At 35.1% G+C, this 22,804-nt stretch overlaps 1 protein-coding gene across 2 annotated transcripts in view; it reads left to right on the top strand.

The window, feature by feature from the left end:
- The window catches only part of SBF2 (SET binding factor 2), a 521,490-nt gene that overhangs the window by 188,920 nt on the left and 309,766 nt on the right, over positions 1 to 22,804 (top strand). The window lies entirely within an intron of this gene.

Here is a 22,804-nt window from a genome sequence, read left to right as displayed (position 1 = left end):
TCTAAGATGGAATGAGTCGATTCTTACTAACACTGGCTATATTTAGTGAAATATATTTAAAACATGTATAGAAGCGCCTGGCTGACTCAGTCGGAAGAACATGTGACTCTTGATCTTGGGGTTGTGAGTTCAAGCCCCACATTGGGTGTAGATATTACCTAAATAAATAAAAACTTAAATGTATATGTGTATGAGAAAATATATACACACACATGTATAAATATATATAAGCAGGAAATCTCTTTTAGTGTTGGATAAAAAAAAAGACTCTAGAGAGGTTTTAGACATAAAATTTTTTGTGCCCTTTATCTATTTTATACTTATATACTTATCTAATAGACCTAGGTAATGGAATTCAGAGCAAGTGTTTTTTAATTAGCCTAAATGAAATCATATAAAATACTGATTAAAGTAGGTAAAAGGGATTGTAATGTAAGGAATGTATAGTTATCATAACTTTTAAGGGATAGTAAGATGCAGAAGGAAGAGTTACAAAAATAGTCACATGAGAGTTTGACAAAGTTTGAAGAACAGTTTCTTTCTAATTTTTGTTTTTCTGTTTCTCTTCCTTGGCTAGTCTAGTTTGTTTATATTGTTTTTAGTCCCTCTCTAGCTTGTCAATTACATAGATAGCTGTGTTTTTGTTAGCCCATCATTTTTTACATGTGGAACTTTCTGAGAAGAATAGCAATCTAGACAGCATTTCAACATCTATGTTTTTTATATTTACTGTGTGTCATAAGAATGCTACTAAGCATTGGGCAAGGCATAGTTATAAGGTGGGGTTTTTGTCCTCATTTGTTTTTCTTTCAAAACACAGAAAAATTAAAACATCAAAATAGAGAATAGTGAACTCCTCTACACTCATCATTCAGCTACAACCACCATTACTACTGGCCCATTGTTTTGTCCTCTGTAAGCTTTATCCATTCACCAGTCTCACACTTTTTCAGCTAGATTATTTTGAGAAAAATTAAAATAAAAACAAACCAAATATAATTACATTAATTGGGCCATATGAAATTGTATATTTCCACCCAGTTTTGACCTACAAAATAAATGCAGATGGTTCAACTTCATAAATATTTCAGTATGTATTTCTAAAAGACAAGACCTCTTTTTGTTTATTAACACAACTTTAATGTCATTATTATACCTAAGAAGTTAACAATAATTCTTTTATACCACCAAATATCCAACAATCTTCATATTTCTTCCTTTGTTTACATATATGTATTGTTCTCTCACTGTCTTTTTGTAGTTGCTTTGCTTGAATTAGCATCCAGACAAGGTCCACATGTTGCTTTTAATTGTTGGTTTCTTCTTCCTCATTTTCCTTGCAAGTCATTTGTTAAAGACAGTGCTATCTCTTAATTTCAACTTAGTAAATATTTTTAATAATTTTAATAATGTAAACATTAAAATGATTTAAAATTAAAATAATCTTAATAGTTGTATTTCAGTTTCATGAGGAATATAGGTAATCTGTAAATATAACTCAGTATATGTAAAAGCCTACCTTTGTTTAAAATATAATTTTTATCAGGTACTTAACATGGTAGTCACTGTGCTAACCTACTTTCATAGTCATAACAGCCCTATGATGAAGGGACTATTGTTGACTCCACTTTACAATACCTGTAGTTGTTCAGACCCCAAACCTAAATCTCATTTTAAGTTCTCATCTTTCCTCACATAAAACATTTATCCTATTAATTGCACCTTTAAAATAATTCGTTAATTTTTCACTATCCCCAGTATAATGAGCATCATCTTAGCTGCCATCATCTTTCTCTTATATGATTGCAGTAGCCTGGAAAAGGTAATATTTATGTTCATGGTGAAAAATTCAAAAAAGGATAAAAAATGAAATGTCTTTTCTATTCTGATTCTCCAGAGATAGTTTCTTGGGTTTTATTTCAGAGATAATTCTATTAATATCCAACTAGACAAGTTTACCCATCTGGAGCAAATGCTGTCAGCACCCTGTCCATTTTTCCCCAGCACCTTGCATTTCTTTGTACATTGTCTCAACATCTGATTGCCAGCACCTATGATTTTTAGCTTGAGGGCTTTCTTTGTCCCTTGGAGCCTGCTCTGCTCCTGAACATGGGCAGGCCAGAAGTTCTGGGATATTCATGCCTGCTACTTCAGGAGTAACTTTCAACTGATAACTTAAAGAAACTTAGAGAAAAGCCTCTAGCTCCCTTGCTCTTTGAGTGAGCTAACTCTAATGCATGCCCTGCACTTGACTGTCTCTCAGAATTCCTAGGCATGGCTGAGCTCCACTTGCTCACAGCTGTAGCCTGCTCATTAATGTACACCGTGGCTGCCTTCTCTGCCCTACTCCTCTACCACAGTTTCTCAAGATAATCTCTCAAATAAACTACTTGCACTGAAATTCTTATTCAGGGTCTGCATTTAGGGAAACTATAATATAATTTACGACATGCCCAACAACTGCCTTTTTAAAATTCTAAGTAATCAGAGACCTCTGGGGGGAAAAAATCCTATTTATTTGGCCCTAAACTCTCCAATTTTTGGCCAGGTTTATTTTTTTACTTCTCATAGGAAGCTTCTGGGATTAGTAGAATTTTGTCTGTTATTCTTTGAAAAAATTTTATTGTTTAAGTTATTATACAGTTAAATTGACCTTTTTGTTTAGTGTAGAGCTTTATATATTTAAAAATTTTTTAATGTTTATTTTTATTATTTTTTTAATTAAAAAATTTTTAATGCTTTATTTATTTCTGAGAGAGAGAGCGAGCGTGAGCAGGGGAGGGTTAGAGAGAGAGGGAGACACAGAATGTGAAGCAGGCTCCAGGCTCTGAGCTAGCTGTCAGCACAGAGCCCGACGCGGGGCCTGAACCCACGAACCCTGAGATCATGACCTGAGCTGAAGTCAGATGCTCAACCAACTGAGCCACCCAGGCGCCCCAGTGTTTATTATTATTGAAACAAGAGAGAAACACAGCACCAGTGGGGGAGGGGCAGAGAGAGAGGGAGACAGAATCTGAAACAGGCTCCAGGCTCTGAGCTGTGAGCACTGAGCCCGATGGTGGGGCTCGAACCCACAAACCGTGAGATCGTGACCTGAGCTGAAGTTGGACGCTCAACTGACTGAGCCACCCAGGTGCCTCAAGCTTTATGTATTTTAACATATGTTTAGATCTGAGTAACCACCACTACCGTCAGGATACAGGACAGTTTTATCACTTCAACAAACTTCCTCACGCTGTCCCTTTATTGTCACACTCCTACCACTCATAACCCTTGACAACAGCTGTTATGTTTTCCATTATTGTGGCTTTATCTTTTCAAGAATGCCTTATAAATGGAATCATACAGTTTATAACCTTTGGGTCCTTGTTTCTTTCAATTAGCATAATATATTTGAGACTCATCCATGTTGTTGCTGTTATCAGCAGCTTTGTTCCTTTTTATTACTTAGTATTCCATCATATGGATATATCGTATTTTGTTTATCCATTCACCTGTTGAAGGGCATTTGGATTCTTTCCAGTTTGGGGCTGTAATGAACAGTGTGTTATGAACATTGATGTACAGGTTTTTGTGTGGACGTGTTTCCATTTCTTTTTAGTATATACCTAGTGGTGGAATTACTGGTCATATGGTAGCCCTGTATTTAATCTTGTACTCAACTGCCAGACTGTTTTTCAAAAGATACTTCATCATTTTACATTCCCACCACCAAATGTATGAGGGTTCCAATTTCTCCATATCCAGATCAACAGTTTTATCAGTCTTTTTTATTATACCCATCATAAAAGGTATGAAGTATTACCTTGTGGATTTTATTTGCATTTCCCTAATGATGAATGATGTTGCATATCTCCTCATGTGTTCTGGCCATTTTTTGAAGAAGTATCTACTAAAGTCTATGCCCATGGTCTATTAGGATTGTTTTTTACTGTTGCATTTTCAGAGTTCTTTATATGTTCTTGCGACTTGGCTTTTTGTTTTATTTAAAAAAATTTTTTAATGTTTTATTTATTTCTGAGGGGGAGAGAGAGAGAGAGAGAGAGAGAGAAAGAGAGAGAGAGAGAGAGAGAGAGAGAAAGAGAGAGAGAGAGAGAGAGAGATAGCCTGAGCAGGGGAGGGTCAGAGAGAGAGGGAGACACAGAATCTGAAGCAGGCTCCAGGCTCTGAGCTGTCAGCACAGAGCCCGATGCGGGGCTTGAATCCATGAACCGTGAGATCATGACCTGAGCCAAAATTGGATCCTTAACCAACTGAGCCACCCAGGCACCCTTTTTTTGTTTTTGTTTTTAAACTGAATTTTCTTAGATGCAAGTTTTAAATTTTGATGTAGTCTGATTTATTAATTCTTTTAATGGATTTTGCTTTTGGAACTCTTCATTTAACCCCAAGTCATAAAGATTTTTCTCTTATATTTTCTTCTGTAAGTTTCATGGTTTTGTGTTTTATATTTAGATCTATGAGCCATTTGGAGTTAATCTTTGTGTAAGATAAGGGGTTTAGTTTGAGGCTAATTTTTCTTTTTGCATGCATATAGATGACCTCTTGTTCCAACATCACTTGTTGAAAAAAGACTACTCTTAGTTGAATTGCTTTTGCATGTTTGTCCATATTTGTATGAGTCTATTTTTGGATTGTCTCTTCTGTTCCATTGCCCTCACTAGTATTTTTACTTATATTTCTTAGCTGGTATGATACTGTCTTTTTTACTGTAGCATTATAGTAAGTAATAAAATTTAGTTGGATTCCTCCAACTTAATTTTCTTTTGTAAAAACTCTTTTAGCTATTTTGGTACTTTTGTCCTACCATATAATGTTTAAGAATGAACTTACTTATATCTTTAAAAAAAAAAAAAAAAGAGCCTTGCTTTGATTTTGATATTACATTAAATCTATACATCATTTTAGTGAAAATTGACACCTTTAATATGTTGAATCTTCTGAAACTGTGTGTTTCTCGCATGTATTTAAGTACTCTTGTATTTTTTCATCCTTGCTGTGATTTGTTAGATTTATACCTAAGTATTTCCATTTTATAGGAGCTATTATAAGTAGGACGAAAATGTTTTTATTTCATATTATGTGTTGCTAGCATATAGAAATTTAAGTGATTTTGTGTATTGACCTTGTAACCTGCAATTTTAATCCTATTCATTCTATAAGTGTTTTCTTTTTGTAGATTCCCCAAGATTTTCTACATAGACATTTTGCATCGGCAAAGTGGGACAGTTTTACTCCTTCTTTTCTAGTCTATATATCGTTTCTAAGATTTTTTTTTTTAACGGTTATTTATTTTTGAGAGAGTGCAAGCAGGAGAGGGGCAGAGAGAGTGTGAAGGAGACACAGAATCCAGAGCAGACTCCAACCTCTGAGCTTTCAGCACAGAGCCCAATTCAGGGCTCAAACCCATTAACTATGAGATCATGACCTGAGCCAAAGTCGGATGCTTAATCAACTGAGCCACCTAGGCACCCCTCTAGTCTATATACCTTTTCTTGCCAGAACAGTGAATGTAGATATCATTGTGTTGTTCCTGTTCATAAGTGGAAAGCATTCCATCTGTCACCATTTACCATGATAGGTACAGGCTAATTACAGATACCCGTAATCAGGTTAAAGAAGTACCCTTCTATTGGTTGCTGAGAATTTTTATCCTGATGGGTGTTAAAATTTTGGTAAATGCTTTTTCTGTTCTGTTGATGTTATGTTGTAATTTTTCTTACACAGTAGATAATATTGATTTGTTTTTAAATATTGAATCAGCCTTCAGTTGTCTAGATTAACTATACTTGTTTGCATTTATTATTCTTTTAAATACATTGCAGGATTCCATTTGCTAATATTTTATTGAGGCTTTTTTGTGTGTACTTTATTTTGAAGCTAGATTTTTAGTATAGTCAGCTTAATGTACATTATGTAATTTTATTTTATGAAAGGTTTCACCTTGGACAGTTTTTCCCTGTTCAGACCTGTAATAAATAAGTCATTTTTCCTTGGGTAGCTGATTTCTGCCTTTTTCTTTTGTTTTGTTAAACTTTTCTCTTAAAAATAATATGTCTGGCACCTTGCATTTCTTTTTGTTCTTTAGATGAGGTTGTGTTAGGAGATAACAGGCCCTTGAATTCTGTTTTCTTTAAGTAAAAAACTGTTAATTCTCAAGTTTATCTTCTTCTTTAGGCTGTTATGAATCACTTGAAAGGAGAAGAATGCAAATGACTATTTCACACATGGTGTAATTTCTCAAGTTCAAATTTCATGTAATATCAGCCACATTATGTGTAAGCCTTTTGAAGGAGTCCATTGAAATCAAGATTCCTCTGGGTCTTTGTTTTTTGAGCTCATAATGATGGAATTATAAGTGGAAAAGCCCCAAATGAGAGCATTCCTTCCATTTGTTATCCAGGAAATTAGTAAAATTCCAGTGTTTATAAACACTGTTTATAATCTGGAAAGGAAGAGGAATTGAAATAGAACTCACCTTATTTCCTCTATATAAACACTAGATTTTGAGTTTATTCTAAAAAAAAAAAAACCCAAGGAATTCTTACGTGGTAATTTTGTTTTTAATGGAAGTTGTATCTATTACTGTTTCCATGGGCCATTATACCTGAGTATTTCTGACTCTTAAAGGGCAGTGAGTTTCTAGAAGTGAGCAGATTTGTTGAGCCTAAAAGGTTTTGAAATATCAACTTTCAGTACTGACAAGAATCTTATTTCCCATAAAATATATGCAAAACAAAAAATATATGTGAAAGATGATGTGACTCCTCTTATAAAATTTCAACTTTGGTAACTATAGTCTTAATAAATTCTACCTTAGAGGCTAAGATAAATGCTTATGTTAAAAAGCAAAAGTAAATATTTGTATGTGGTGAAATATTAGCAGTGAATATGGATAAGGATGGATGGATTTGATTGCACTGTTTGAATTAAACCTGAATATTTATATATACACATACATGTGTAGTTAAATGGTACAACAATATTAGGAAGGAACATATAGAACTACAGTAGTCTTTCCAGCAACCTCTCCCCCCTCCCCCCCCCCCAAATAGAATTGTGTTCTGCAATTCCAGTTACCTGTGGTCCACTGTGGTCTGGAAGCCGATGATCCTCCTTCTAACAGATCATTGGATCAGTAGTAGCCTAAGGCTACATCACAGTGCCTTCATCATTTACCTCACTTTATTTTATCACATAGGCATTTTATCATATCACATTATCATAAGAAGAGTGATTACAGTACAGTAAGATGTTTTGAGAGACACTATATTCATGTAACACTTGTTCCAGTATAGTGTTATAATTGTTTTATTTTATTATTAATTATTGTTAATCTCTTACTGTGCCTAATTTATAAATTACACTTTATCCTAGGCATGTACTATAGGAAAAATATAGTATATCTAAGGCTTGGTACTATGTGTGGTTTCAGGCATTGACTGAGAGTCTTGGAACATGTACCCTGTGGATAAGGGGTACTCCTGTATTAATAATGAGTAATATGACCGGAGGTGAAGGGTGAACTGTCCATCTCACTAGGTTGGGCAGCAAGAATTTGAACTTTTTCTCAACAAACATTTGTATTGTTTAGATTTTTAACAGCAAAAACAAATTCATTATTTATTTAAAAAAAAAAAAAAAAAAAGGAGCACCTGGGTGACTCAGTCGGTTAAGCGTCCAAGTCTTGATTTCAGCTTAGGTCATGATCTCACAGTTCATGAGATCTAGGCCTGTGTCCGACTCTGTGCTGACAGCACAGGGCCTGCTTGGGATTCTCTCTCTGCCCTTCTTCTGCTCATACCCTCTCTCTCTCAAAATAAATAAATAAACATTAAAAACAAATTTTTAAGTAATACGAACTTTGTCCCTTGGTGTTTGAAGGAACAATACTGTGAATTGCCTAGAAGTAGAGAAGAATCAAGTTGAAATTATTTTGAAGGGAGAAACTGGGGGTAGGTAGGTAATAATAGTAGTGATAATGATAATAGTAACAACTATTTATTGAATATTTACTCTTTGCTGGGTACAGTTTTAAACATTTTAGGTGCATAAAATAGTTTTTACAGAAGCCACTTAAGTGGATCAATGTATTTCCATTTTAAAGATTTGAAAATGGTTTTTGGGAACCCATGCAGCTAAATAAAGGACAGTGCTGAGATTTAAATACAGTTCTGTTTTAGTCTAGAATTCTAAGTCCTAATTCTAGAGCTGTAATAATGAAAAATGGAAAGGAAATATGAAAATAGTATTCTAAAGACATAGCTCTGGAATTGGCTGAAATGGTCAGATCGGTCGTGTTTAGGACCGCTGGTCAGATGGCTGGACCTTGGATTCAAACAAAAAAGAATGGGTCTTTTCTTCTTTAAATGGGAGGGTGCAAATAAGATGAGCTGTTCAGAAGTTCTATAACCCCAGTATTTATTCCCCAGGACAGGTATCTCAGGATTAGAGAGGATGAATTATGAGCAAGTAAGTAAATTGCCTGTGATTTATCATTTAAATCACTTAAGGAAGTATTTAATCCTATATAAATATGCGCAAAGTAAAATTTACTTGTGTGAGTGTTGTGCTGAGGTAGCAATTGGAGATGACTTGAAAGCAGCAATAGATCAGGAACCCAATATACAGGGAGAACTTCTGCTTAGGGAGCTTCTCCATTAACATGCTGCTTCATTTTATTACCCTTTACATTTAGAACAGGCAACAACAGTTACACTTTCTTTGAGCAAGTGTTAAAATTTCCCATTAATGGGAGGGGATTGATTATCCTCTTTATGTGTAGGTTTACTTCTGGACTGTTTTGTTCCATTGATTTATTTGCCTACTTAATACATATATATATATACACACATATACGTATATATATACATATACATATATATATAATATTGCTTTAGCACACTTCTTGAAATTAGGTAGTATTAGTTCTCCAGTTTTGTTTTTTTCAAAGTTGTTTTGGCTGTTCTAGGTCCTTTACATTGGTTTAAATTCAGTTTTACAGTTTCCACCAAAAATAAACAAAACCAAAACTCCCAAAACAAATTGTTGGCATTTGAATTGAAATTGCATTGAATCTATAGATTTATTCATATAAAGATTAATTTGGAGAACGGACATCTTAATAATATTGAATTGGCCAAAACTTGAATAACATAAATCTTTCTATTAATTTAGATCTTCTTTAGTTTTTCAGTATTCAGGTCTTTCATATCATTTGACATATTATTCTTGTTTCTTATTTCTGATGCTATTGTAAATGATGTTTTTATTTCAACTTCTGATTATTCACTACTAGTATGTAGAAACACAACTGATAATTTGTGTGTTGATCACATACTCTACAATCTTACTAAACTCATATATTAGTTCTAGACACCTTTTGTAGATTACATTAGATTTTTCTACATCAACAATCATATCAGTGGATAAGGACAGTTTTATCTCTTTTCCAGTGGGTGTAACTACCATTCCTTCCTTCCTCCCTTTACCTGATTGCTCAGGCTAACACCTGAGCCCTACAAAGTAGAATAGAAGTGGTGATAGTAGACATATCTATCTTCTTGATCTTAGCAGAAAAGCATCCATCTTTTCAGCATTAAGTATGATACAGATTTTGCATGGATGCTTTTATCATGTTAAGGAAATTCACTTTTACTCCTCGCAGTTTTTAGCACAAATGATGCTGAATTCTGTCAGATGGTTTTTCTCCTTCTATTAAAATGATCATGGGGTGCCTGGGTGGCTCAGTTGGTTAAATGTCCCACTTTGTCTCAGGTCACGATCTCATGGTTCATAGCTTTGAGACCTGCATCCGGCTCTGTGCTGGTATGTCAGAGACTGAAGCCTGCTTCGGATTCTGTGTCTCCCCTTCTCTTTGCCTCTCCCACTCTCATGCTTTGTTTCTTAAAAATAAATAAACATTTAAAAAAATGATGTCATTTTCTTTTTTAGTTTGTCTTATTGTCTTATATAAAGGTGTTAAAATGATGAAATACATCTGTTACTTTTCAAATGGAAACAAATCCAGCGTTCCTAGGATAAATTCCTCTTAGTCATGATACATTCATTAGTAGCCTTTTACAACAGTGTTGGATTCAGTTTGCTAAAAAACATTTTAAAAAGAATTTTTGCAACCGTGTTTATGTGTTCAGTATCCTTGCCAGGTCTTGGTATCATGGTAATACTAGCCTCACAGAATGAAGTTGAGACATAATCTGTCCTTTTTAATTTTTGGAAGATTTTGTGTAGAATTGTTATTATTGATTCCTTAAATTAGTAGAATTCATCAGTAGAGTCATCTTGGACTGTAGTTTTCTTCATGGAAAGGTTTTTAACTATAATTTCAATTTCTTTGTTAAATACTGAGCTATTTAGGTTATTTGTTTCTTCATGAGTGAGTTCAGGTAGTTTGTGTTATTCGGAGAACTTGTCTATTTCATGTCATTGTCAAGTTTATTTGAAAAAAAGTTATTCATAATATTCGCTTATAATCCTTTTAATATCTATAATCTCTCTGATTCCTGATATTGGCAATTTGTGTCTTCTCCTTTTTTATGATAAATCTGACTAGAAGTTTATCAGGTTTTTTTATCATTATCTTTTTCTATTATGTTTATTATCTTTTTCATTGATTTTTGTTTTGATCCCTATTATTTCCTTGTTTCTGTTTACTTTGAATTCAATTTTCTTTTTTATCTAGTTAGGTAGATGGTAAGGCCATTGAGACCTCTTTAATTCCCATTTTAAGTGCTTAGTGCTATAACTTTCCCCTTAAGTCCTGCTTTAGTAGCATCCTACAAATTCTGAAAGGTGGTCTTTTCAATCTCATTTCATTCCAGATACCTTCTGATTTCCCTTTTGATTCTTCTTCAACCCATAAGATGTTTAGAAATATGTTGTTTAGTTTCCAAGTATTGTAGATTTTCCAGAGGTCTGTTTTTGATTTCTAATTTAATTCCCTTTTGGTATGAGAACATACTTTTTATGATTTGAATCCTTTTAAATTTATTGCAACTTGTTTTATGGCCCAGGATATGCTCTATCTTGGTAAATGTTCCAAGTATGTTTGAAAAGAATGTGTATTCTACTGCTGTTGTATGGAGTGTTCTATAAACATTAATTAGGTCAAGTTGGCTGATAGTATTATTCAAATCTCCTATATTCTTAATATTTGTCAATTATTGAGAGGGGAATTTTGAAATCTTTGACTGAAGTAGAGGTAATTTGTCTTATTTTACTTATTTTTGCAGTTCTGCTAGATTTGTTTCATGTATTTTGAAGATTTTTATTAGGGATACGAACATTTAGGATTTTATGTCCCTGTGTAAAATGCCTTTTTCGTTTGTGTTAATATTCTTTGCAGTCTACATTGATATTAATGTAGCTACTCCAGCTTTCTTTTGCTTAATGTTAACATAAAATATGTTTTCTCAATCCTTTTTCTTTTAACTTCTTTAGAAGTTTGTAATTAAACCTAGCATGCAGTTGCGTATTGCTTTTTTATCCACACTTGATAATCTCTGTCATTTAATGTAATTATTAAATACTTTGGCTTGAGTATATTGTTACTTTTCTAGTCATTTCATTGGTCTTTTTTCCATCTTTATTTTCTGCTTTGTTTTAGATGGATTATTTTTCTTGGTCATTCCATTTTATTTATTTTGTTGGATTATTAGTTTTAACTCTTTGTTTTGTCATTTTTTTGGGCGTATGTATCTTTAACTTATGGTGTATTTAACTTCCCACACTCTACCTTCAAGTGATACTATGCCATTTTTCCTGTAATGTATGAGCCATACTGTACTACTGTACTCTTATATTTAATTCTCCTGACTTGAGCAATTGTTGACATCTATTTTACTTTTTTTAAAAAGATTTCATTTACTTATTTACTTTTTAAGAGTTTATTTATTTTGAGAGTGAGAGTGCATGTGAGCAGGGGAGGTGCAGAGAGAGAGTCCCAAGCAGACTCTACATTGTCAACACAGAGCCTGACATGGTGCTGAATCCCATAAAGCTGCAAGATCATGACCTAAGCTGAAATCAAGAGTTGGACACCTAACCAAATGAACCACCCAAGTATTATGCCTTTTTTAAAAAAAGTGTTTATTTATTTATTTTGAGAGAGGGAGAGAGCAAGGAGAGGAGGGGCAGAGAAAGAGGGAAAGAGAGAGACTCCCAAGCAGGCTCTGTGCTGTCAGCTTAGAGCTCTGCATGGGGCTGTATCACATGAACCACGAGATCACGACTTGAGCCCAAATCAAGAGTATAACTGAGCTATGCAGCCCTACCTCCCATTTTGCTTTTATGTATGCTTTAAACTCCATGATGCAGTGTTATTTTGTTAATTTAGTCAATCATCTTTAAAAGAGATTTAAGTAGGGGCACCTGGATGGCTTAGTTGGTTAAGTGTCCAACTTTGGCTCAGGTCATGATCTCATGGTTCATGACTTCAAGCCCTGTTTTGGGCTCTATGCTGACAGCTTAGGGGCTGGAGCCTGCTTTGGATTCTGTCTCCCTCTCTCTCTGCTCCTCCCTGGCTCACACTCTGTCTCTCAAAAATAAATAAACATTTAAAAGAGATTTAAGTAATACAAAACATTTTTTTTGTATTACCCATATTATATTGTATTATCCATATAGTTACTATCTGGTGCTCTTCATTGTTTTGTATAGATCCATATTTTAATCTGGCATTACTTTTAGCCATTATGTCTTCAAATGATTTTTTTCTGTTCCTCCTCTTCACTTCCTTGATTCTTATTACTTATATTTTAGGCTGCTTCAAGTTGTCCCAGAGCTCATTTTCTCTCTTTGTATTTCTTTCTTTACCTTTTTCTTTTTTCTTAGTAATGTCCATACCCAACATGGGGCTTGAACTCATGACTCTGAGATCACAAATTGCTTGTTCTTACAACTGAGGCAGCCAGGCACCCCGTTTATTTCATTTTAGATAAATTTTATTAGTGTGAATTCAAGTTCACTAATCTTTCAAAAATTTTTTTAATGTTTGTTTGTTTTTTAATATTTTTTTATTTATTTCTAGGAGAGAGAGAGAGACAGTGTGAGCAGTGGAGGGTCAGAGAGAGAGGGAGACACAGACTCCGAAATAGGCTCCAGGCTCTGAGCTGGCAGTCAGCACAGAGCCCGACGCGGGGCTCGAACCCACGAACCATGAGATCATGACCTAAGCGAAAGTTGGACGCTTAACCGACTAAGCCACCCAGGTGCCCCTAAAAAAATTTTAAATGTTTATTTATTTTTGAGAGAGAGAAAAAGAGAAACGGAGTGCAGCCTGGGGAGGGGCAGAAAGAGAAGGAGACACAGAATCTGAAGCAGGCTCCACGCTCTGAGCTATCTGCACAGAGCCTGACATGGGGCTCAAACTCACAAACCATGAGATCATGACCTGACCGAAGTCAGACGCTCAAACAACTGAGCCACCGAAGCGCCCCAAGTTTACTAATCTGTTTTTCTGTAACATTTAATATGTTGTGAATCCCATCCAGTGTGTATTCTTTATCTCATACATTGTACTTTTTCTCTTTAGATGTTTGATTTTAGTCTTTTAGACTTTCCATACCTCCATTTAATTTTTTCAATGTATGAGAATCAGTTATAATAACTCTCTCTGTGTCTTTTCTGCTCATTCTGATATCTCTGTCAGTTCCAGATCAGTGTTATTTGATTACTCTCGTTAGGGCTTGTGTTTCTCTATCTCTGCATACCTGTTAATGTTTTTTTTTTTTTTTAAGTTTATTTATTTATTTTGAGAGAGAGCCCGAGCGAGCAGGGGAGGGGCAGAGAGAGAGAAAGAAACCTAAGCAGGCTCCAACTGTCAGCACACAGTCTGTTGTGAGGCTCAAACTCACAAACTGTGAGATAATGACTGAGCCAAAAATAAGAGTCAGATACTTAATCAGCTGAGCCACCCAGGCACCCCTTACCTGTTAATGTTTAATAGGATGCCTGACATCATGAATTTTATATTGTTGGGTGGTGGAGAATTTGTATTCCTGTAAATCTTCTTGAGCTTCTGAGATGCAGTTACTTGTAAACAGTTTGCTCTTTTTGGGTCTTGCTTTTATGATTTGTTCTTTGGGTTCTGAGCAGATTCAGTTTAGGACTAATTATTTCCACTCCTGAGGCAAGACGTCTGTGTACTGTATCCAACCTCTTGAGAATTATGAAGTTTTCCAGTCTGTATAATGGGAGTAGGCACTTCTCCCAGCAGTGCCTAAGCAATGGGCACTGTTTTTTCTAAACTTTGCAGATGGATTTTCTGCCAGCCTCAGGTGGTTTCTTCACACACATGCACTGATCACTACCCTGCTGAATTCTCGAGAGGAACCCTCTACAGATTTCCCACATTGTTTCTGTGCAACTCTGTCCTCTCTGGTGTTCTTTCTTGAAGGACTTTCTGCTCTGCCTCCTCATCTAGGGAGTCCTCTCAGCTCTGCCTTCATTTCTTCCTCCCCACACCATGGCCTGTAAACTCTCTAAAGGCAGAAAGTAGGGCCAGTAGTGGAGCTCACATTGTCTCCTCCTTTCAGGGATCTTCATCCTTCGTCCTTCATTGCCTTATGTCTAGTGTCTTGTAAACCATTATTTCATATATTTGTCCAGTTTTTATCATATTCCAGTCTTCAGGGTAAATCTTGGCACAAAATGAGTGTCATCTCTCTGTATCTATTTTATATTGAATTACCTTATTGTAGTCTCTTATTGTTTTAGTGGTTTTTAGTTGATCCTCTTCCAGTTTTCCAGGTTATACAATAATGTCATTGGGAAATAATAATTTGACCTTCGAATTTTTTTTATCTTTAATTTCTGTCTTCTCTGTGATTGTTTAAGCTAATGTGTCCATTATTTAATGTTTATTTATTTTTGAGAGAAAGAGACAGAGCATGAGTGGGAGAGGGGCAGACACACACACACATACACACACACACACACACACAGAATTGGAAGCAGGCTCCAGACTCTGAGCTGTCAGCACAGAGCCCAACGCAGAACTCGAACTCACAAGCAGTGAGATCATGAAGTCAGAGGCTGAAGTCAGAGGCTTAACTGACTGAGCCATCCAGGCGACCCTCATTATACAATTTGTTTAAGAATGGGTGTTATGGGGGTTCTTGGGTAGTTCAGTTGGTTAAGCATCCAACTTTTGGTTTTGGTTCAGGTCATGGTCTGAAGGTTCCTGAGATCGAGCTCCATGCTAACAATGCTGGCTGGGCCTGCTTAGGACTCCCTCTCTCTGCCCCTCGCCTGCCAATGGATTCATGCTCTCTCTCTCTCTGTCTCTCTCTATTTCTTTTTCTCAAAATAAATAAACTTTTTTAAAAAAAGAGAATGGGTATTATATTGAATTATGTCCTATTTTTTGTTTATGTTCTTTAATGACAGCTCAGAGCCTGATGCAGGGCTTGATCTCACAAATGATGAGATCATGACCTGAGCTGAATTCAAGAGTTTCACACTTAACTGACTGAACCGTCCAGGTGCCCTGTCCTATTTTTTAAACTATGCAGGTGATTTTATTACTTTTCTGATTATATCTATTGATATAATTAATTATATGAATAGATTTCTGTTACTATTTTGAGTTTTGACCTATTATAAAGTACATAAACCTGTTTTTTCATAATTTTTCTTATTGTTTTTCCTTTAGGGTCTTTTCTTTATCTTTCATTTATTTAAATTTTGTAATTATGTGCTAAAATTAATGGATTTTAGGGGCGCCTGGGTGGCTTAGTCGGTTAAGCGTCCGACTTTCACTTAGGTCATGATCTCGCGGTTCGCGGTTCATGGGTTGGAGCCCGCGTCGGGCTCTGTGCTGACTGCCAGCTCAGAGCCTGGAGCCTATTTCAGAGTCTGTGTCTCCCTCTCTCTCTGACCCTCCCCTGCTCACGCTGTCTCTCTCTCTCTCCCCTAGAAATAAATAAAAATATTAAAAAAATAAATAAAATTAATGGATTTTAAAAAACATTAACTAATTGTGCTAGGCATATGGAAATGTAATTCTGTCCTAAGTTTCTGGACCTTTTTGCGGGGTAGAGAGCTGTAATAGTTTTTTGGTTTTGGATTTTTTTTTTAATGTTTATTTATTTATTTTGAGAAAGAGTTGGGGGAGAGAGAGAATCCCAAGCAGGTTCCATACTGTCAGCACAGAGTCTGATGAAAGGCTTGATCCCACAGACTAGACCAGGAGACCATGACCTTAGCTGAAAGCTTAACTGACTGAGCCACCCAGGCACCCCTTGTTTGTTTGTTTGTTTTTTGTAAATTTTTCTTTCGGTTGTATTCTTTTTTTATTTTCCTATTACCTAAGAATTAGAACTTCTACAGTGATCTTAATTTCCTTTTCTTTCCTTTTCCATTTGTTTGTCCCTTTTGGATACTTACTGGGATAGTGTTCTAGTTTCTTTATTTAAAAATTTTTTATATTCCTCTAGCTTTGTAAATGTTCTTGGATATATAAGCTCCTCTTCTTAATATTTTGTTCCTTCTTCATTCTCCTGTGTTTGAACTTTTCTGCATCTCCTTGCATTGCCTTTATGGCCACTGAGTTCCTTTTTATGTTTGTTTTGGTCTTGCCTCTATTTGGTGACATTCATACACCTGATACCTCCCATTCACTATCTTTTCTAGGAAATTGCAGTGTAAACCAGTTTTCTAGCTTCCAAATTCTTGTTATCACTTTAAACCTGTTGTCTCCTTTCACCTTACCTTGCCTTTTTTTGGTTTTTTTAAATTTCAATTTTAGAGGGTTTTCAGGAGGTGTTAGAAGTAAACACATTTATTTAATCTGCCATGCTTAACCAGAAGTCATTAATAACATTTCTTTTGTGCTCTTCATCTTGGAATTGTTTTAAACTGGTAAATTGTTCAGTTGTAGTTTTTCAAAGCTTGAAAGTTAGATGCTATTCAAAGTATACATTTTTCTCTTTGGTGTTTGCTTCTTGAAATTTTTGTATTTAAAGACTTATGTGTTGGCTCAGTTGGTTGAGTGTCCAACTTCGGCTCAGGTCATGATCTCACGGTTTGTGGGTTCGAGCCCCACATCAGGCTCTGTGCTGACAGCTAGCTCAGAGCCTGGAGCCTGCTTCGGATTCTGTGTCTCCCTTTCTCTCTGACCCTCCTCTGCTCACACTGTCTCTCTCTCTCTTTCAGAAATAAATAAAACATTAAGAAAAAAAAGAAAAAAGACTTATGTGTAGGTCTCTTTATGAGACTGATATGCCAAAATATTTAAAACTTGAGAGGTTAGGTTAGCTCATCCTGCAGCTTTGATATGTTAACTATAAATAGGATCTTTTTTCTAATTACTTATTGCTGGTATCAAAGAAAACTATTGATTTTTATGTGCTTTTATATCTGCTTATGTAACTAAACTCTTGTTAATTTCAACAATGCGTAGTCAATTTTCTTGGATTCTCCAAGAAGACAATCATATTTTTTTACACATAGTGAAAGTTTTATTATACTGGTGAGGACAGTGTAATGCTGTGTAGTAGTAGTAAAATATCTGAGTGTAAATTTCTACTAAAAACTAAGTGACCTATTTCAAATTAAGTTTAATTAGAGCAAAGCAAACTGTTTTGGATTGTCTCTTTTTAAAATTAATTAATTTTTAAATATACATCCAAGTTAGTTAGCATATAGTGCAACAATGATTTCAGGAGTAGATTCCTTAATGCCCCTTATCCATTTAGCCCATCCCCTCCTCCCAAATCCCTCCAGCAATCCTTTGTTCTCTCTATTTAAGAGTTTCTTATGGTGCTTGCTTCGGCAGCACATATACTAAGAGTTTCTTATGTTTTATCCCCCTCCCTGTTTTTATATTATTTTTGCTTCCCTTTCCTTATGTTCATCTGTTTCATGTCTTAAATTTCTTTCTTTTTTTTTATGTCTTAAATTTCTAATATGAATTAAGTCATATGATATTTGTCTTTCTCTGACTATCTTCACTTAGAATAATACCCTCTAGTTCCATCCACATAGTTGCATTGCCCAGTTATACTCCATTGTATATGTATATCACATCTTCTTTATCCTTTCATCTGTCAGTGGACATTTGGGATCTTTCCATACTTTGGCTAGTGTCATTAGATTTGCTATAAACATTAGGGTGCATGTGCCCCTTCGAAACAGCATATCTATTGGACTTTTTACAAGTGTACTTCCATCAAAGGTATCCAGTTGGGGCTCCTGGGTGGCTCATATGGTTGGGCATCTGACTCTTGATTTTGGCTCAGGTCACGATCTCATGGTTCATGGGCTCGAGCCCCACTTTGGACTCAGCGCCAACAGCATGGAGTCTGCTTGGCATTCCCTCTCCTCCTTCTCCTCCTCCTCCTCCTCTTCTTCCACCTTCTCTCTCACCCTCCCCCTTGTACACACTTTTTCTTTCCTTTTTTTCTTTCTCTCTCAAATTAAATAAATACATGTAAAAATGTCCAGTAAAATGTATCGCATATATATATGATACCCATTATTCTATAATAACAGTACATTAGAGACTTTCCCAACCCTTAAAATGATTTCTCATCCAAAGTCTTAATGGCTACCATATTTTCCCTGAACTTTCAAAAAATAATCTGTCCAAAGTATAGAGAACACACCTGATGCTTCCATGGCTTGGCTTAGTAGCAGAGTTCAGTTTCTCAAAGTTTCTGCTACTTTATCTCATGAATGGTTCTTCTTTTGTCAGGATATAGCTCATAATAACATTTATTTGTTATCACTTCTTTTCTATTCTCTTTACAAAAAAAAAATTAACAAAACAAAATAATTTGGAGGTTGCTTAACCTTTAAAAAGGAATTCAAGGGTAATTAAACATTTTTGTGCTCATTTTAGTTATGCTTTATAAAACCAGTTCTACTTCCTTAAAAAAAAATAATGAAACGTGCCTGGAAAATATTATATAGTACCATGTATATCCCAGCATTAGCTATTAACAAAAAATTGTCAACACCTTAAACAACCAACAATAGAAGATTAGTTATTTTTTTATTTATTAATTTTTTAAGTGTTTATTTATTTGAGAGAGAGAGAATACAAGCAAGGGAAAGAGAGAGAGAGAGAGAGACAGACAGACAGCATCTGAAGCAGGCTCCAGGCTCTGAGCTATCAACACAGAAACTGACATGGGACTTTAACTCGTGAACTGTAAGATCATGACCTGAGCCGAAGTCAGACCCTCAGCTGACTGAGCCACCCTCGTGCTCTGATTAGTTAAGTTATTGTACTTAATATATACCTATCTGATGGTGTAATATTCAGTCATTAAAAATTTTTTAAGAAATAAGTATATGGGAAAATGTACATGTTCCAGAAGATAGAGAAAAATAGGACTCATAACTCGTTATAAAATGCATCCAGGGATAAATGGTTGCAAAGAAAAGTTTGTATGTTAATGAGCTTAGTTTATTATCATTATTTTCCAAATTTTTCTACCATAAATTTATTTTCCTAATTTTTCTACCATAAATGTATATTAACATAGTATAATATTCATAAGGTCGTTTATAAAGATAATTTAGCAGTGAAAAGAAACAGTTCTTAGGGGTACAGAGACTAGAATTCTAGTCCTGCCTTTGTCACATACTACCTGTGTGTGACCTTAAAATTTTGTAGCCTTGGTTTCGTCATTTGTAAAATGAGTCTTACGGGATACAATTATATAAGGTGTTTCACAAATATAAGGAATTATTAGCACTTATCTTTTGTTGGCAGATAGGTGGCCTATTTCTAAATGATCTACTTCATACATTTGGGCAATTAGAGAAGCAAGTAAACAAAATTTGCATTGATGTGTGGAGTCTAGTGATACTTGTCAGTTCTAACCTTGCAGCCTTGAAGTATCAGTTGCTTCCCGGTTATGCTAAGGTCTTAAAGAAAGCTGGAACTGAACAAAGACAGATAACATCCTGAAAAGGAATCCCCTTATTGACTGTTCTCAGATATGTTGTAAAATTTGTATGAGCATGATCTGTGTGAAATGATGAGGGTCAGGTGTTTAGAGTCAAACATATAGTAAAATACATAAGCTGTTGCAAATACAATCATGTATATATGAAAACAGTATTATTTATCAACTTATATGTTCATTGGTAATATCACCCTAAATAGATGTGTTTCCTTAGTGACTTGAAAAAGGAGGGCAAAATGTAAGCCAGTCGGTTATGACGGTCAATTCTAAACAGTTTAGATTTTGCACCTGTGAAAGCTTTTTTATTTTATTTTTTCTGTTTGCCAGTAAAGACACCGGGGAGAGCAAAATCCTGATTTTATCCTGTTTGTTCAATGCTTATCATTTTGCTTACTGTCTTTTGGTGACTGTTCTGTTTCCAGCTGTCTAAACATTTTCTCACATTCCTGTCAGAAATGTGACGAGCTAAGATTCAAGAATTGTAGTGTCCACTCCCTCATTGTTTATTACTTCCTCAGCACACTTTTACTTAAGATTTGAAGTAGGTGAACCAGCAAACATTATTCTATTTTAATACAAATTATAGGAGGGATACTTCTCATTAAATAATGGGATCATCTTTTGATACCCCAGATTCTATAAGTGCTTAATCTTATGATACAGTGGAATTTGGAAAGTAGACATTTTAATTGGAGGTTAAATTTCCTTTGAATTTAAAATCCTTTGAAAATTGAAACCTCAAAAAACCTTTAACATTCTTGAAATTTTAAATCCTTTGAAAAAGCATTTCTATACTCAGTTGTGTGAGCTACGGCTTATTTTCTGAATACTTGTATATTCATTTCATTGAGAACACAGCATCAAAATTTCCTATGAAGTATTATTTTACTGATATTTTTAAATGCATAATGTAATTCCTTTACTGCTGTAATTTTATATGTGAAGTAAGAGATGTCACATATAATCAGTGTCTAGTTGACTGTCTTGACAGCATCTTTGTGCAAAATTTAGTGAAAAATATCTGACCAGGCCTCCATGACTTACCATTACTGTCTTAACTGTGGTCACATTAAGTTAGTTTTGAAGAAGTACTTACTGAATCTGAAAAATGATCCTTGGAATTTCCCAGAATTTTTATTGTTAATACTTTTTTCTTATCAGAGTTTAACAGAATTCCCTTTATAATTTAAACAATGAGGCCGTTTAAGTAACTAAGGAGATCTTAAACTGTCTTAGTGAACCGTAAATTTTTAGATGTGGATGAAGGTCTTGGGAAATATTAAGGGTGACTTTTCTCCAAAGAACCTTTTATATTTCACCTTCAAGAGATCAAATTAATCACAATAATACTATGGAAATTTTGGGTTATCCTATAATATTTTCATTATATTTTGTGTTTATATAAAGTACTTGAGAAAAGTGAGCATGTTAAGAGTTGGTTCTGTTTTTAAGAAAGCAGCAAAATATTTGTTCATTTAAGTAATAGACCTACTTACTTGCTTATAAAAGTTATTTGTGAACTCTGTTCTATGATGATACCTTTGAATTGAAAAGTCAGTATATATGATAGGATTAGAAATAACCTAAAGAGATTATGCTTAATTCTTACTAGAAACCTATAGTTTCATTTAAGTTTTGTGAAAATATGTAGTCAGTCATTCTTTAGTGAATAGCTTTTAATGCCATTTACCATGCCTAATGAGAAGCCAATGAATTACAGACTTCTAAGAGAATGGTTTTAATTTGTTATTAATTCACAGAACATATTCACTTTGTGTCAGAACAGTTGTTTGTGGAGCAAGTGGAAGTGATGATTCAGGCAGTATCCTGATACTATTTTATACCTCAAGCTCAGGCATCTCTTTCTTGATGTGAAACTCACTTTAGAAAATGATGTACCTAGGGGCACCTGGGTGGCTCAGTTGGTTAAGTGCCCAACTTTGGCTCAGGTCATGATCTCACAGGTCACGAGTTCAAGCCCCACATCAGGCTCTCTGCTGTTAGTGTGGAGCCTGCTTCTGATCCTCTGCCTCTCTCTCTTTCTGCTTCTCCCTAGCTCTCTCCCTCTCCCTCCCTCTCAAAAATAAATAAACATTAAAAAAAAGAGAGAGAGAAAATGATGTACCTAATTCTGAAAAGAAGTTTGTTGAGAAAGATTAAGAAGATTTTGAAAGACACCTCTGGGTTTTGTTGTAACCTGATAGAACTCCCTCGTTCCACCAAGGAGTATTCTTTTCTGCTATTCAAATAGCTTCAGCCAGGGTTAGTTACATGTTAATACCCGTTTCACTAATATAGGAGGTTTTACACTTTTGGTCCTCACACTTTATACTCTTACAAATTATTGAGTATCTCCAAAGAGTTTTGTTTATGTAGTTTTATGTATTCATTTATGTATTGGAAATTATAACTAGAGGAGGGCCTGGGTGGCTCAGTTGGTTAAATGTCCAAGTCTTCTTGGTTTCAGTTTAGGTCATAATCTCACTGTTGTGGAATCTCGAGCCCAGCATCAGTCTCTGCGCTATTTTAGAACCTGCTTGGGATTGTCTCCCTCTCTTTCTGCTCTTCCCCAGCTCTCTCTCTCTCTTTCTCTATCTCTGTCAAAATAAAGAAACATTAATTCTTGGACACCTGGGTGTCTCAGTGGGTTAAGTGTCCAACCTTGGCCCAGGTCATGATCTCACAATTCGTGAGTTCTAGCCCCACATCAGGCTCTGTGCTAACAGCTCAGAGCCTGGAGCCTACTTCAGATTCTGTGTTTCTTTCTTTTTCTCTGCCCCTCCCCCATTGGTGCTCTTGCTCACTCTCTCTCTCTCTCAAATATAAATATACATTCTTTTTTTTTTTTTTTTTTTTTTTTTTTTTTT

The sequence above is a fragment of the Hyaena hyaena genome, unplaced genomic scaffold (genome assembly GCF_003009895.1).
Source record: "Hyaena hyaena isolate Hyena2069 unplaced genomic scaffold, ASM300989v1 scaffold_245, whole genome shotgun sequence".
NCBI lineage: Eukaryota > Metazoa > Chordata > Mammalia > Carnivora > Hyaenidae > Hyaena > Hyaena hyaena.
The sequence above is the reverse complement of the archived record's forward strand: the minus strand, read 5'-3'. Positions and strand labels throughout refer to the sequence as shown.